This window comes from Drosophila gunungcola (assembly GCF_025200985.1).
Source record: "Drosophila gunungcola strain Sukarami chromosome 3L unlocalized genomic scaffold, Dgunungcola_SK_2 000003F, whole genome shotgun sequence".
Classification (NCBI taxonomy): Eukaryota; Metazoa; Arthropoda; class Insecta; order Diptera; family Drosophilidae; genus Drosophila; species Drosophila gunungcola.
Genome location: NW_026453179.1, coordinates 2,849,498 through 2,860,276, shown reverse-complemented (window position 1 = coordinate 2,860,276; position 10,779 = coordinate 2,849,498).

Here is a 10,779-nt window from a genome sequence, read left to right as displayed (position 1 = left end):
GTTGATTTTGTTATTTTTATTTAAACTAACTTTTACCTATAGCATTTAGACCCGCACCCGTGGAGCATACTCATTTGACGCGGCTGAAGACTTCAAATGTGGCGACAACGGAACACGCATGAAAATCGCTCGATCTTGGGCCTATTATTCGACACAAACTGGCTAGAAAAACTCGTCTAATTGTGCCGCTTTCTTTGCTTTTGCCGTGAGGCATTAGATAAGCGCCGCTTATGTGTTATATAAGCTCCAATTATAACGAGTCTTAATTTGTGCATGCCAATGCATTAAATAACATATTCGGCCCGTCCTCTCAGGTAAAACAAACGCGTGCCGGCGAAAACTCGGCTTAGACGTGTCTGATTTGGTTTCTGCCCTGCACCACCACTCCACTTCACTGAACTACTCCGGTCTAAGCCACCAGCCATTCGCCATTAGCCATTAGCCATGTCAATGAACGTGAAATGGCCACTGGTTGCCACTTGGCCACTTGCTCTTGCCCAGGCACATCATTCACACATCGGCTGGCAGATAGTTTCATGGAGTGCGTGCCCGAACTGCCTTATTTGTTAGTTGGCATTGTTAAACTATTTCTTTTTTATTTTCGTCGTTATGTAAACAGATGGCCGAAGGAAAAAACTGAACGCACAAAACAGCAAAAAATAAAAAGCCCAAAACAGAAGCGTCTGGTAAACTACTTTTAATTTCAGCCAGTGGTGGAATGCTAAGGAGAAAAGTAAAAGCCACAGAAGCCATCCTAAAATATTAGCTAAATATGCTTTCTGTCTCGTTTTGAAAGTGAGTAGCGAGCGCCCTCGAATGAAGACAATTTGCATAAACAACAAAATGTGGCAGATCTTCAAAAGCGTATAGAAAAATGCCCGTAAATACCGGCGCACATCACTCATCCGCCGGGTGAGTGGCTGGCATTCCTGGCTTTTCACTTGTTACCCATACGCCCCGTGGTGCGGTGCGAATTCCTGGGGGCCACCCGAAGAATTCCCCCCACTGAGATGCAGTGCACGTGCAGCGGATCTCGCTGTGAAGTGATGGATTTTCAAACGCCTTTCGATCTCTAATGCACGCCTGCAATAACAAATTACTTCCTGTCCACATTCCAAGCAGCCGATTGTTGTTACCATTCTGAAGACGTGTGTGTAGCCAAGGCATCGGAACATTACTATTAATTATATTGAATGGAGAAAGTCAATTTCGTCAAACAAAAAACAACAAAAAAAAAAACACTAACACACAAAACGAAACAAAACAAAAAACAGACCAAAACGTAGCAACTCCTATGCTGAACAGCAGCAACAAAAACAACAGCACCAGCAGCAGCAGCAGCAGCAGCTTGTCTTTTGTGCGCCATTTCTAAAGACGATGTGGGGCTGTCAGTCAGTCAGTTGGTCAGTTAGCCAGTTAGCCTGGCCAGTTTCCATTTCAATGGAGTCAGCGATGGCAGCGTGCTGAACGGGAGTTGTTAAGGTGGCAAAAACACTTTGTTTTGGGACCACATTTATTCAATTTGAAATAAATTAATACATTTTTTCAGCTCAATCTAAGCTTTCTGATTTTATATTCTTAATAATTACTGAAGGAACTTTACAAACTTTTTTTTTTTGGCAATACTTCTATATAGAGACCCCTTGGAGCCCGAGCAGGGACCCCTTGTCATCACAGAATTCCATCTCAATACTTCAAATACTCAAAGCGCTTTCAACTCACCTCTTATCTTTGTGGAGCGGCACTGTTCGGCGGGAAAAAGGGGTGGGACAGAGCCAAGTTGATATCTTAATCGCATTGCCGATCTGGTATGGCACATATTTCATTTCTCGCCCAGCCCAGATGCAAATGTCTTTTACGAGTAGAATGCATGAAATGGAAATCTTCGACTCACCTGCTCCATCTCTCTTTCTGTCTTCTAGAAGGCTTTTTGATGTTATTTATCAAGCGCTCATTTCATTATGTTAACAGTTATGTATCGGACTTTACTGCTTATGCAAATTTATGCTAAGTCGCCACGAAAACAGTCAGATTTGAGCCCCCCATTGACGATGTGGGCTACTGAGGCATCGACTTTTGCTTCGTCTTCGACATCGGCATCGGCATCGGCATTGGCATCTTCCGCGGCATCATTGACTTCCCATCGATTTGATTGGTTTTTAATTTGACTGCCTGTCTAATTCGGACGTTGGAGCATTGTTCGTCAGTCCATCAGGTGAAAGGCGTTAACGTTGTCAACTAGGAAACCTTGCCAATAACTTGCCGAGCTGGCGATTGGCTTTCAAAACGAATGCAGCACGTGAAAATTATTGCAAATCATTAGCAGCATGACGATGTTTTTATACCTTTGCAGGTGCCAAAAAATATAAAAATAGAACACAAAAATGTATCTTAAGAACAATGAAGGCTAAGATAAAAACAGAAACTTTACTTTTAAGCTAAAAACTAGCCCAGTTAATAATGCAAGTATTAAGAACTGGTTTAAGGGTCATCTAAGAATAATGACCTTTTTTTTCATTTATGATTTTTGTTTAAATGCTTTAAAAACTTTATAAGTTATATAAACTTTTGCCGGTTTTCACATTAGGCTTTCAGCTCTTCCTAGGGTATGTGAAATCATTCAAAATCGAAAGCAAAGCCAAGACATTTGTTTTTCCCATTTCGCTTCTGAGCTTGCCAATGAAGTGCAGCCAACTGGCGGCGCTGAATACCAATTGTCCACTGGGTCAATGTATTGACCATGCCCAGAGCTATCCACAAAAGACGCCATGGGCCAAGGGCCAAGATCGGACCTACGCAACTCGGCTATGCATCCACCAGTTTTCGCATCGCAGCTCCAACTCCATGTGAGAAATCATTAATGCGCTCTCGAACCGGCGATCATGGCTGGCTTTCGGCTTTCACATGGTTGGAGCCAGACATGGACTGCGTCTATTGTTGTGTCAGCTAAATATGGCCAATAGCCAAATATTAATTCATGTGTTCCATCTGGTTGTATGCAAATTTCCACCGGCTCGAAAGTAATTGAAGCTGCAGCGGAAATGTTGAAAGCGATTCGGGTTCTTGGACGGGGAATGGTATTGCGATTGGGGTTGGGAGATGGGTTGGAAGATGGGTTGGGAGATGGGTTGGGAGATGAGTTGGGAGATGGGTTAGGAGATGGAAATGGACCAGAGGCAGGACAATGAGCAGGAGACAGGCTACAAGCGGACTCTTGACTTTAGCATCTTTTTAAAAATATATTTTTAGCTTACAGATTAATGCTTACATTTTAAATGCCTTTTCTAATAATAGAGTTTCATTTTCGCTAAAATTTTGTGTATATGTTTATTGGAATTGGATAATTATTTCTCATTTTCTTTTGTTAATGACTGAAACTCTCTTTTCGATGGAATACCTATTAAAGATATTTATTTATTTTATAAAGTTTTTGTTCCCCTTCAAATTGGGACTGTTATTTTAGATGTTTAAAACCAGATTAAAAAATTCAAACTAATTTACATGTAAATCTCATAAGTATTTGGGAATATTGGTTATAAAGCAACGACCCTTGATTACAGGAAAAGACTTTTTATAAAGTTTATTTATAGCCCACGAGTTGTATAATTATTTTCCCATTTCTTTTGTTAATGAAAGAAGCCCTCTCTTTGTGAAATATTATAAAAATAAATTTCTGTCAGGTCGTTTCTGGTTTTCGGCATCTTAGCCAAATGGCAAATGTTAAATTCATTGCGACCATGACAGGCCTGAAGTTTTGCTAAAACACTTCTCTGTCTGTGGAATGACTTGTACTTTGAAGGGTGAAAATCAAACTGAAAAGAAATTTATTTATACGGCATAGGAAAGCACAAATAGTTCCACATTGTCTATCTCGTTTTATTTTTCGGTTTGAGACTCAGGCGTCTTCCGCCTCCATTCGAGATCTGTCTTTTTGTCGTCGAAAGTAAAATTTGCAATTGATTTTTGTGTTTTGCGCCATGTTTTACACGCTTTTCGTTTCCATCAGTCCATTATTCAGCCCGATAATAGTTGAGCATCATGCCAAGGAGAAATGACACTAAGAAGAATCCAAAGCTGCACAGAAAAAAACGAGGTGCTTGGTATGACATTTCTTAAGCTCCTGAAAAACATTAATTTAATAAGATATTCGTCCTTTCTATATTTCTATATTTCAACAAAAATTCCAAGTAAATTTTTAGTAAGGAAATCATTTTTTGTTTTCAGTGCCTTTAGATAGGCAGCACTTTCTTCGTTTTGCGCTAAAACGCTTACGCAGCATGAGATCTTCCGCGGATTTTACTTTTTGGTAAGAGTTGTGGCCCACGAGTGCTGGAGGGCAGCCTTTGCTTCTTTCGCGGATCCGTGGCGTTTTGAAAGCATCATCGCGACTTTGCGAGAAAGGAACAGTGGAACCGAGGAACCGGGCAACCTTCGCTTTCGAGGCACTTTTCGCACAGCAGATGGATGCCAAACTAACCATTCAAATGCCAAAGTAATCATTACAGTTTTCAGCTGGTGGACAGTAATGATGTGCTAATGATGCCCCTCAACGTGGTCGGCAATTAATCTTTTCCAGTATAGCAGAGCACATCACTCGCATTCGCATTCGCTCATTCATGCACTATGCGCGTTTTATTAATTGATAGCGAAATTATTCGAAATTGAATGTGTCTTTAGGCACTTTCACTTGCTTCCAGCTTTTTATCTGCCGAGAAGAGGAGGAAGTTTTTTAAAGTAAATGGTGGGCGAACTAGATTTGGCTGGTGAGTGAAAAGGAAGCTATGAAATGTGGTCTGAAATGTATTGACAATTTATTTACGATTGCTAAATGTAAAAATGTAGTGATTTGAAAGAATTTTATAAAAAAATGTGATACCTAAATATGTCAATTATAATTGTTTAATCAAATTGTAATGCCTTGTTCTTAATTGTTTCACTATTGTCATAATATTTTAATATAAATTGTAAGTTATTTAATATTATTGTTTCAAATTAAATGTCTTTATTATTAATAGAATTTGTATATCCCATAAAGAATAAACCAGAATAAAATAAACAAATCTTTCAAGATCTGCCAGACCGAACGTTGTTTGTTTTGAAGAGCTACATAGATATAATTTCTATAAAGAACTCTACCCACTCTCTTTTGCGCTTCATTAATCCTCTTATTTACATAAGAAAGTTTCGCTGTGTGATTCAAAGGCACCGATTAGATAATCTGTGTAAAAATATTGCCAACTTTTACTCATCGCCCCCATCCGTCTGTCAATGGGATTCATTAATCCTTCTAAATGCGCAGCGAAATTAGCATAATACCGCATAATACCGTGATATGGTCGATGAGTTGTATAGAAATGCTTACATAAAGCGAACATCAAGAAACTAAATCGCTCAAAATGATCAATTAAAATTACGTATACGTAATTTGTATGCCAATTTAACTTTTGCTGTCCCTTGCCTATAAATGAGTCGCTACATGTTTTCACTTTTAATATACTCGCTGGCCGTGGAGGAGAAATGAGAAACGAAACGAAGCATTCGAAACATTAAAGTTTTAGTTTTGCTTTTGCTATAATTTGACTCTGGACTTGGCATTTTGTTCATTTTTGGCATTTAATGATCATCGCCGGACATCGGCAGCAGCTCACCTGGTGCGTGTTCCCCCGATCTCCACCCTTTTGGGACGCGTTAAAAGCCTTTCATGGCCAAAACGCTGTTCTGCTTCATTTTGTTTAATGACAATGTGCGCTACAAACAAAATGTTTAGCTTACGTTTTGCTTTCGTTTATGAACTTTCACGTATGCCCGAATGTCGAAGAAGATTAGAGCGTTTAAATGTTTTCTTCGCTGCTTCTTTGCTTTTCGAATTACCTAATTTCGGTTACGAAACAAATCAATTAATGTATGCTTCGGAGGTAAAAAAAAAATGAGGAAAAAAAAAGAGTGGGGCCTAATGAATCTCGAACGTTATTCAATCGGCCGTAGAAAGCGTCCGATGGAACAGTTCTGGGGCGAATTATATATGTGATGGTCGGTGGCTGTTAAACCGCAAGAGCCACAAGATGAGATTTCACCTGCGTTTTCAACTGTGCATTTTAATGATCAGTTTTCGTTTCGCCGCAGCGGAAGCCCCGTACCGCCCCTTTGGCCATTAATCGCGCAGTTTTCCTCCAGCTAAACCGCATAGTCGCCCAATTGCAGTTTTCCATTTTCCAATTGCGCCAAATCAAGTCGTAAAAATATTCATCTGGGCAAATCGTTTTCTAATGGCCTGTCATTTTAATTAAAGTCGACTTAGTATGCCATCCAAACCCCTCGACCGCCCCTCGTTTCCTTTTCGCACTAGAAATTGCTCATACGCCCCATTTGCCTTGCAATGTGCGTGTGAGTGCAGAGAAATTGTGATTTGTGCTCCAATTGATTGGCATTTCCTAATGGCTAGCGGGGCACTTTCTAAGGATATTGTAGTTGGGTGCCGGTACAAGGAAACCAAAAGTAAGGCCGTTGTAAAAACTTTAAAGGCAATTCAGTCTAGCAAGGCGATAAAAGATTTAAAAAAAAAATAAAGCCGGGCCATTTTTTATTTCATTAAGTAAGTTTCTTGTATTACTTTTGTTACAAAATCTGACATTTCTTTCTGTAAGAGCTTCAATTTATGAAGCCTTCACAAAGAGCATAAAGAAGATATAAGCAATTTTTTGTTGTTAAAAGCAATTTTCAAAAAAAGTAAGGTATTTTTTTGTTCTTTTGATTAGCTTTATTTAATAAAAATACTGAAGTTATTTAGAGGTTTTTGTAGTTATGTGGTTTAATTTTAACAATTTAAGTTAAAATTGTTTTTTTTTTCTTAAAATCCTATATTTGTTCTCCTTTTTGTTGTTCCATAAACCAGTCTGACATCGTAAATAAGACTTTTAGTTTTCTGACAGAAACAGTTCTCAAATGCTTCAAATTTTTTGGTTGCCTTTTCGTTTCTTCAACTTTTTCTTTGGACTCCAAACTGAGACATCGACTGCAGCTGCCAGACCTCCCGAAAATATTGCCCTAATGAATTTACGATCTGTCGTGGCCAGTTTTCAGTTTTCAGTTCTCAGTTCACAGCCAATTGCTTTTCGCCCGGACCGTTCTCCATTGGCCATTTGAGGTCTTCATTGCCGGCCAACGATTGTGCTCCAAGTTGGCCGGTTGCACGGTGCATGTCAGTGGGTTGGCTTGAGTTTGAGGCCAACTGCTACTTACTGCAAGACTGGCCATAATATGTAATTTCAATGATTTGCATACAAAACACTTTTCACCAAACCCAAACGAAAGAGCCAGCAACTTGGGCCATTCCGCAATCCGCTGCAATCCGCTGCTCCACAGCTTCTCCTGCTCCAACTACAACTGCAGTCCAGAATTCAGGCTGGAGCTGAAAATGCGGCAGAAGCCGTGGAATTGGCATGGACAAACAAACACGTTAAATCCTTCCGCGTTCGCGGTGCCCTGATGTGGATTGGTAGTAGGCATGGGGATGAGGCTGTGCAGATGGAGATGGAAATGGGCATGGAAATGGGGATGTGGATGTAGATGTGGATGTGGATGTGGTTGCCCGTGACTCTACTCCTCCCCTCTGCTGGCCCACACTTTGCTCTCAAAAAATATTCATATTTGTCACGAAGCCAAATACCTAAACAAGTTACACCTGAAGAAACGACAAAGCCGATTAACCTATCTTAAGCAGTGATGACAACGATCTAATTGAAAGCTGAATGAGGTATTTGTCAGATGTTTACTGCAAGCCTAGAGATTTTAAAAGAGGTAACTTGAAATACATTTTGAAATAAAGTATTTGAAATATAATTTAAGGTTTTTATTCCAAAGACCCGTCTAAATACTACTTTCAGTTATAAAATTAAAGATAAGAAGATAAAGGTGATACTGGTACTACCTGAAATAGAAAAAAAAGTCTGTTATTTGAGTCCTTGATTTGATTGCATGCTAAAAAATGTTGTTATTCTATGAAATGGAACAATAAAAATTAAGGATCGTATTATGATCATTAAAACATGACAAAATAAAAATACGTTATAATTTATATATATAAATATAAATATATCAGCATACTTTGTTTTTAATTTGAATGCTTTATATTTGCCCAATCACGCCTTCAAAATTGTTTGATTTGAATTATCCTTGAAAGTGGGTATAAATCTAAGCTGAGGGTTCTTTTCGACGTTTAAAAGGAATACATTTATGTGGTCAAAAACTGGTCATCGCTGATGATCAATTAGGGGGCCATCCGTGTAGGGATCTTCTGTTTTTAGCAGTGTAGAGCCTATTCGGGGGCTGGGACTGAGGCTGTCATGTGGCCAAGCCCAGTTCCTGGACCCGCCGGCCCGAGAATGGGGCCAACCTAATGGGGGACGCTGTCCGGGCAGCTGCGTGCGATTCTGCGAAAGCCGAAAAATTATAATAACCAGTTTGGGCTGCTACTTTTTGTTTGTTATTTCGTACTTGCTTTTTTTTTTTTTTGTTTGCCAAAACCTTTGGTCATTGACCCGACAGGGATAGGGTCCCAAGATGGGCCGAGAACCATGGAAAGGCAACTCTCCGTTTTTGCAAATTCTGCGGCGAAAGTTGATCGGCCACAGAGATGGAGAGCGATCCCCGAAAAAATCCCGAAAATAAAGAAAAGCACATTTAGATTTAACGAGATATTGGACAGAAGTGGGCAAAAGGTTCGGAGGCCTTTCCTTTGGCACATGGCCAGAAAACTGCAATAAACCAAATGCCGACAGTGGCCCAAAATGAACAAACAGCAGCAGAATGATGTTGTTTTTTTCTCCGCTTTTTTTTCGTGTTGTGTGTCTTCTGTTGAACAAAAATTCCAAAAGCAAATCCATTTTGTTCCGACTTTCATTTCGGAGCAGCGGCAAGCGCTGCACAGCACAGTTTGAAGACAATTGTATAAATGAAAGTTTAAGATCTCCGGCGGCAACTGTTTTTGGGCACCTGCATGTGTGTTTGTAGGGCAGTATGAGCATATGAGCTAACGGCAGGGGCGGGGGGGGCGTGGCAAATCGAGTGGCAGAGCAGCAGCGCCAGCGACAGATACACCGGCACTCGAGATCGATAGCAGCCAAAGCCAAAAAAAAGACCCGGCACGTGTTGCCCCAAGAGCAAAGCAAAAGCACTTTTTCAATTGTTCACCACTCGTCGATGATCGTGGCCATGATAATGATGCCACCACCGATATTGCTGCTGTCGATGTTGCTGCTGCTGCTGTTCATGTTGCTGCTGTTGCCGCTGTTGCTGCTACATCTTCCGACGATGATGAGCATTTCTCCAGTGCAATGTCTTCGACTTTGCTACGATTTCGATTTACTTTTGCTTTTCATTGTTCCTAATGCGTCGATGGCCACTGGCTGCCGGGGAGTTGCCGCCGGTGCGGCTGTTTGTCGATACATTAATAACAATTTCATGGTTTTTAACACAAAATGCAAACCCAGAGAAAACTTTTCCATCAATAGTTTCTATTGAATTTGTTTGCAGTTTTTGCAATGCTACTTACTGTTGATAGGATTATTTACTGAAATGCTCGCTTTTTTCCTACTCCTACCGCTTTGTATTAGAAATGATTTTAAAGGAGGAATATAAATAAATTTGTTTACATTTCAATAAAACATATAATGGAAATAGGAATATATTGTGGATCTTTTGGATATTAATGCAAATTTATTCAAACAAAAAACATCTAAAAACTAGTTAATGCTTAAAAGTTTTGTATCTAAAAAGTTAATATATTAAACAATATTTTTAAAAGACATATTTGTAAATCATATTACCTCGTTTTTTAGGGTAAACATATATATTAAATCATTCAAAATGAATCATTAGTTGCTTGGAAAAAAATATCAGACCATTAATATGATAAGTATAATAATACAGAATAATTTGCTTAATTATAAGGTGATTCATAAAATATTTTAGCTAACTATTGCAAGTATAAGTAAACAGAATAATGTTCTTGTCATTAAACACACAAGTCACAGTTTAATTTCTTAAACACGGTTTGATCTTGGAAACTTTCCTTAGTTCATCTCAGAATGGTTGTATCTCTAGAAATGTAATCGGCAAGGGTTCAACCTCTGCCATTTCCTCGGTCCCAATCGATCGATTCCATTGACTCCGGTTTCATTGCCCTTGCTCGAAAGCGCAAAAGCAGAATTAAGCAAGTAACCGTGGACAATCAGCGGCAATTATGGCCATGTTCCCATACACCCAGCCATATCTATATGCCCGTAATATGCGATTTCGATTCGGGACAATCAACTCTTTTTTCGTGGACGAGGTTGCTCCGCTTCCGGTGCTTGAAATAAATCTTCAAATTAAGATGCTGTCTCCCAGAAAATGCTCGAAAATCGAAGCAATTTTTTGTAGTTTTCGCCGAGAATGAGCGAAACAAAGAGGGCAGATTTAAAATTGAATGTGAAATCAAAAACGATCAAAAGCGCTTTGAAGTGACCACTTGGCACAATATGCGATGTCTACACCCGACTTGAGTTCTCTCAGTCTTATGCTTGGTGAATGCGTAGGTAGTTTGAGGAGTTTATCGGAAGAAAGTTATTCAAAAGAAGAAGAAATAGGCATAAAATTGTTTAAAAACCTGTTTAAATTTCATAAAAATAATTTTCTGGACTTTAAATATTTATATCCAGCCTTCAAAGGGTTCAGATATTAATTTTTTTTTTTAATATTTACATGTTTATTTGATATATTTTAAAAAACAATTTGTTAAAA